Source organism: Peromyscus leucopus, chromosome 8b (assembly GCF_004664715.2).
Source record: "Peromyscus leucopus breed LL Stock chromosome 8b, UCI_PerLeu_2.1, whole genome shotgun sequence".
Lineage (NCBI taxonomy): Eukaryota > Metazoa > Chordata > Mammalia > Rodentia > Cricetidae > Peromyscus > Peromyscus leucopus.
This window is the reverse complement of record NC_051086.1, coordinates 53155681-53161680: the sequence shown is the minus strand read 5'-3', so window position 1 is coordinate 53161680 and position 6000 is coordinate 53155681.

Here is a 6000-nt window from a genome sequence, read left to right as displayed (position 1 = left end):
GACCCAGAGGGACAGCTTGGCAGTACAGTACCTGTTTAACGTGCGTGAGGCTCTGAGTGCCACAGAAAATGCATTGGCCATAAAAATGTTGTATTCATCATGGGATATGAGTGTTTTAATACACCACGCAGTCTCAAGAGGTCCTGTCGACTGAGGTTAGAATATGAATCCAGAAAGGAGGCCAGCTGGCTTCTAGCTCTGCCTTAGCTGCTTAGCGGCCATATGAATGAGAGGAAGTATTTACTCTTACTGTGTAACGATTCCCTAATCCACGAAAAAATGATGATTAAGTTCTATGGACTGAATGTCTAGATCCCTCCAAAATCCATACGTTGAGATCTGATCTCCAGTGCAACAGCATGGGGGGGGGCACCTTTAGGAAGCAATTAAGCGAAGCCCTGGTGAATGAGATTAGTGTCTTTGTAAAAGGTCTGGGAGTTTGTGATGCCTCCTGCCCCGTGAGTCCTCAGCTAGAAGGCTTCATCTGTGAAGCAGAGAGATGGCTCTCAGAAAACACTGAATCTGCCAGCTTTTCAGCCTCCAGATCGGTGACCAACACCTTTCTGTCATTTATAAACTATTATTTGTCTACGGTATTTTGTTACAGTATCTCAAAGGTGGAACAACACCTTGTTCGTTTGTTTTTAATTTTTATTGATTCTTTGTGGATTTCACATCATGCATTTCAATCTGACTTATCTCCCTGTCCCCTTGCATTCACTGTCTGCCCTTGTACACCCCCCCCCACCTCTGCTCAAATCAAAACCAGATTTAAAAGATAAACCAAAGGCAAAACAAAGAAACAAAAGAGAAAAGAGAAAAGGGGAGAGAAGAACCTTGTCGTAGAAGCTGTGGCGTGGCCCGTCGGGTCAAACAGTTCACTCTGTTGTCCATTCATCTTCGCTTGCAAGTGTTCATTGCCTTGAGTCCTTGGTCTGGCTGGAAGCCTCTGGTCTCTGCTCTCCCTGGGGCTCCTCTTGGATGTCCTGTTGTTGTCCCGTGTCATGGAGATCCTGCCATTTTGGATCTGTAGGTTCATCCCCTTCACATACACCAACAGGTCATAGATTTGGGGGATGTTGGGGTGGGCCGACTCATAGCCGTGGTTCTGGGCCTGTGTGGTAGCTGGGTTGGTCAGCCTGCCTGCTTTCCCTCATCGTCACTACCCAGGCGAGCTCTCCAGCACTGCCTCGGCCAGCTCACCCAGTGCAGCCCGCCGCAAGGATGGGGCCAGTTCTGCTCCTCTCGGGTCCTCAGCTCTGGCTCTTCCACACTCACACCACCAGGCCAGCTCTACTGTTTTGCCCAGGCTAGGTGCAGGGCCCGCTCTCCTGATTGCTGTAGGGGGAGTATGGGGGGTCGGGGAGAGCTCAGTTCTTCTGCTCTCATGCCCTCAGGGTTGGCTCACTTGCGCGCGCGCGCGCGCACACGCGCACACACACACACACACACACCATCACCACCAGCACCACCAGCACCACAACAGAATCAGCTGGAGTGTGCTGCCCAGGTAGGGTACAGGGCCCACTCTCCTGTGAGCTGCAATTGGTGTGGGGCAGGGTTAGTTCTCTTCCTCTCGTGACCCCAGGACCAGCTCTCGAGCCTGCCACAAGGTAGCAAGGGGTGGAGGGGAGGGCATCTTTCCTTCACTGACACCACCACATGGCAGGCGATGGTGGGTGGGGTCAACTCATGCCCTCAGGGCAGGCTCACCTGCCTCCCCAACAACAGGGTCAGCTCTAGTGTGCTGCCCAGGTGAGGTGCATGGCTGTGGTGAGGGATGGAGCCATCTTTCCCGAGTGCCAGGACGAACTCTCTCCTGAGGGGTAGAGCCAGCTTGCCTGCTGAGTATCCAGCAAGGGGTGGAGCCAGCCATTCCAGGGCCAGTGAAGGGCAGGCCGGGCCAGCACTGCATGGTTCCAATGACCCCCATGCTAACACAGGTCATGGACATCACCACCGACTCCACCTCCAGCAGACCTACGGACCCAGACATCATGGCCTTCGGCAGCAGCTCAGGCCCAGATGCCATCATGGCTTCTGTGGGAGCTCAGGCCACCCACAGCATGGTCCCAGCAGCAGCGTGGCCCCCAGGCATTCACATGGTCCCAGGCAGGTGACTAGACCCTGGGCATCTATAGATCCCTCCGTGGAAACAGGAGCCATGGACACCACCCCAGACCCCGGCTGCCAGGATGAGTTTCAACAACCATAGTCTAACTAAAAAAAAATATAACTTTAGGGAGCTGGAGAGATGGCTCAGTGAGTAAGAGCATTGACTGCTCTTGGAAAGGATTCGAGTTCGATTCCCAGCACCCACATGGCAGCTCTCAACTGTCCTTAAGGCCAGTTCAGGTCCAGGGGATCTGATGCCCTCTTCTGTCCACCATGGGTACTGCATACGTGTGGTCCATAGACACACACGCAGGCAAGACACACATATAAAATAAAAATGATTTTTTTTTAATTTAGTAAGAAAAGAGTAATGTTAAATAAAATGGGCCTAGGTCTGGGCCAGGCAGTGGTGGTACATGCCTTTAATCTCAGCTCTCAGGAGGCAGAGGGAGGCGAACTGTGAGTTTGAGGCCAGCCTGGTCTACAGAGCAAGTTCCAGGACAGCCAGGGCATCACAGAGAAACCCTGTCTCAAAAGAACAAATAAATGAAATAAAATAGGCCTATTAGGAAATTTATTAAATTAATAAAGGTTATTTTTTAAAGATTTATTTATTAATTATGTATACAGAAGAGGATGCCAGATCTCATTACAGATGGTTGTGAGCCACTATGTGGGTGCTGGGAAATGAACTCAGGACCTCTGGAAGAACAACCAGTGCTCTTAACCTCTGAGCCATCTCTCCAGCCCCAGGTTATTTCTTTAAAAAGAAAATTTTTCTAAAGAGAAAAATTACCAAATCTATTTAATTTAAACAAAAAATAAGCAAGATATTCCATGTAGCTTCTAGTTATCAAATTTCTGGAAATTCTAGTAAGAACGAAAAGAAAGTACATAATTATAGACTAAACACCTAGAAAATACAAAAACTTTAGTATAAACTCACAGAATCAATAATAAAATTTGGCAAGACGGCTGGATACAAGGTATATAGGTGTAAAACAGCACCTTTAAGTTCCTATTCTAACAACAGGGCAAGGAAGTTCCTTGGAACCTTCCCACTACAGAACTGCCAAAAGGTAGATTAAAAAGTAAGAAAGAAGCCGGGCAGTGGTGGCACACGCCTTTAATCCCAGCACTGGAGAGGCAGAGCCAGGTGGATCTCTGTGAGTTCAAGGCCAGCCTGGGCTACCAAGTGAGTTCCAAGAAAGGCACAAAGCTACACAGAGAAACCCTGTCTTGAAAAACCAAAAAACAAAAACAAACAAACAAAAAGAGTAAGAAAGAAAAGTGTCTTTTAAGTTAGCAACTTAGCTATAAAGAAAGTAATGGGAGGCGGGTGTAAATCTAAAGTGTAAATCATAAGACACAAAGGAAGGCGGAATGCACCAGAGACCACGGACACAGTGGAGTCGGGGATTCCCGCATGGGTTATGGAAGACTTACGGTGGAGGACAGGATCGTGACGTCAGGCTCAGAAAAGACACAGAGTCGGAAGAGGGGACCCGGGTTTGTCCTATCCCCATCTCTGGGCAGAGAAGGAAGAGACATCTCCTAAAATTCAGAACGAGTACTGGGGGTGGAGGGGCATGCTTTTAACCCTAGCACTTGGGAAGGGGAGGTAGGCAGAGCGCTGTGAGTTTGAGGCCAGCCTGGTCTACCTAGAGTTCCAGGCCACCAGGGCTACATAGTGAAACTCTGTCTCAAAAAAAATAAATAAATAAATAAACAAACAAACAAAAAATGAAGATAACCAGAAATCAGAGCAGGGCACACACACACACACACACACACACACACACACACACACACATCACAACACACATTCACACATACACTCACACACACAAACCACAGCACACACACAAAAGATTGCAACTAATGTGGTTATAATTTTTCTACCAAAGTCAAAGTCGCCTGGTTTATACCTGTTCTATTCTTTATGAGTTTCTGGAACAGACTCTATCCATCCCTAGCTCCAGTTCTTGGTGCTCAGGGTTTGCTCAGGGTATGTGTGTGCTCTGTGGACTTGGCTGATTTTAGTGGTAGTGGCTAAGCCTTTGTGTTCTGGAAGGATACATTGGCCCATTTTCTTTGACTTTGAAAAGGTGTCTGAGCCTGGTAACTTTATAAATCCAGGAGTCCCACTTAGCTCGTGGTTTTAGAGGCTCAAGGGCAAAGTGCTGCTATCAGCTCAGCTTTTGTGAAGGACCCACGACAGATGAGCGCGTGATGGTGTGATCACCTGCACGAGCAATCACGTGGTGATACCGGAAGCCAGTGATGCAGAGGGCAGGCTTGCTCCTGACACCCACTCTTACAGGAACTAACTCATCGTTCACCAACAGGGTTCATCCTTTCTGAGGGCAGTGCCTTTGGTGGCCTACCTGCCATCTACTTGACACCACCTCTTAAATGTCATACCAACTTGAGGACCAAGCTCCCCACGCCTGAGCCCTTAGGGAACACATCTGAGCCGTATTCAAAGGATAACAGATGGTTCTCTTGCCCCGCTCAGTGCAAATCAGCCTGCAGAACCCGATGGTGCTTGGAGGGAAAGAGGTACCCACTGTTTGCTGTGTTTTGTTTAATGGCTTTCTCCTCTCGTTCAGCAACCAGTCTGTCAAATGGCAGTAGATTGTTCCTGTCCACCCCCGTGAAGTAATCACGCACCCTGTGAATAATACACAATAGAATTGCTTCTTAACTTATAAAACATGACCAGCTATGACTCATTCTGACATTTCAAAGCCTCAGAATTCTGGTGGCATCAGAGCGACTTCTCTTCCTTTCTCCCCAATGATTCATACGTTTTCCTCAGATTCTATTAACCCGCGCCGTTCCTCTCCCCAGAACCTATATTGAATGTTGACTGCAAGATGTGCATGTATTCTCATTACCGGTAAGAGATGGGATGCACACGGTACTTCGTTCAGTGTCTGCCACGAGGCTGCCATGGAGACATTAGCAACCAAGCCCTCAGATGTCTGCCTTCCCTGCGGGTAGGAGATCAAACCCAGGGCCTCCTGCTTGCTAGGGAGTATCTATCGCTGAGAGACACACCCCTTTCTTGCCTTTCTCTTAGAAAATATTGGCCTGGAGAGGATGGCTCAGCAGTTAAAGAGCACTGGTTGCTCTTCCAGAGACCCAAGTTTGGTTCCCAGCATACGTGTCCAGAATCTCACAACCATCTGTAACTCCTGTTCCTGAGGATCCAGCACCCTTCTGGCCTCCATGGGCACCCCTTCTCTCTCTCTCTCTCTCTCTCTCTCTCTCTCTCTCTCTCTCTCTCTCTCTCTCTCACATCTCTCTCTCTCTCTCTCACACACACACACACACACACACACACAACTTCTCTTTCACAGAAGCTTCAGGAGACTTAGTTTCAAGTGTCACTGGCTAGTACTAAAATAATCATAGGTGAAAGAGAGCAGGCATGTCTAAGTGGATTTGACCCAATCCAGTTTTAGACCTCCGAAGTGAGGAGGGGAGAGGCTACCCTGGGCTAGTTGCAGCAAGGAATAGGAAATGGCCACCAAGAGTGTTTGTCACTGAGACAGAGAAGGGTGGTCTGCAGTGGGGAAGAGGAAGAAGGAGAACACAGTGGAGTTGTCCTGAGATCCAGTTCCCTGCCCCAGGGTGGTTTCCCAAGACTGCTTTAACCCATTACCACCACTAGGTGGCTTAAAACAACGGCGACATCCTCTTACTAGAGCCTAGACACTGGCGGTGGTGATCTAGGAAGGGCAGCTTCCTGGGGAACCTGCAGGGGAAACTTCCCTTGCTCCTCTTCAGCTTCCTGCTCGTCCAGTTACGGCACTGGGCTGGCTGGAGTTCGTGGTGAGACTTCTAGCACTGGAGGCTTGGCATTTGTAACACTTCAAC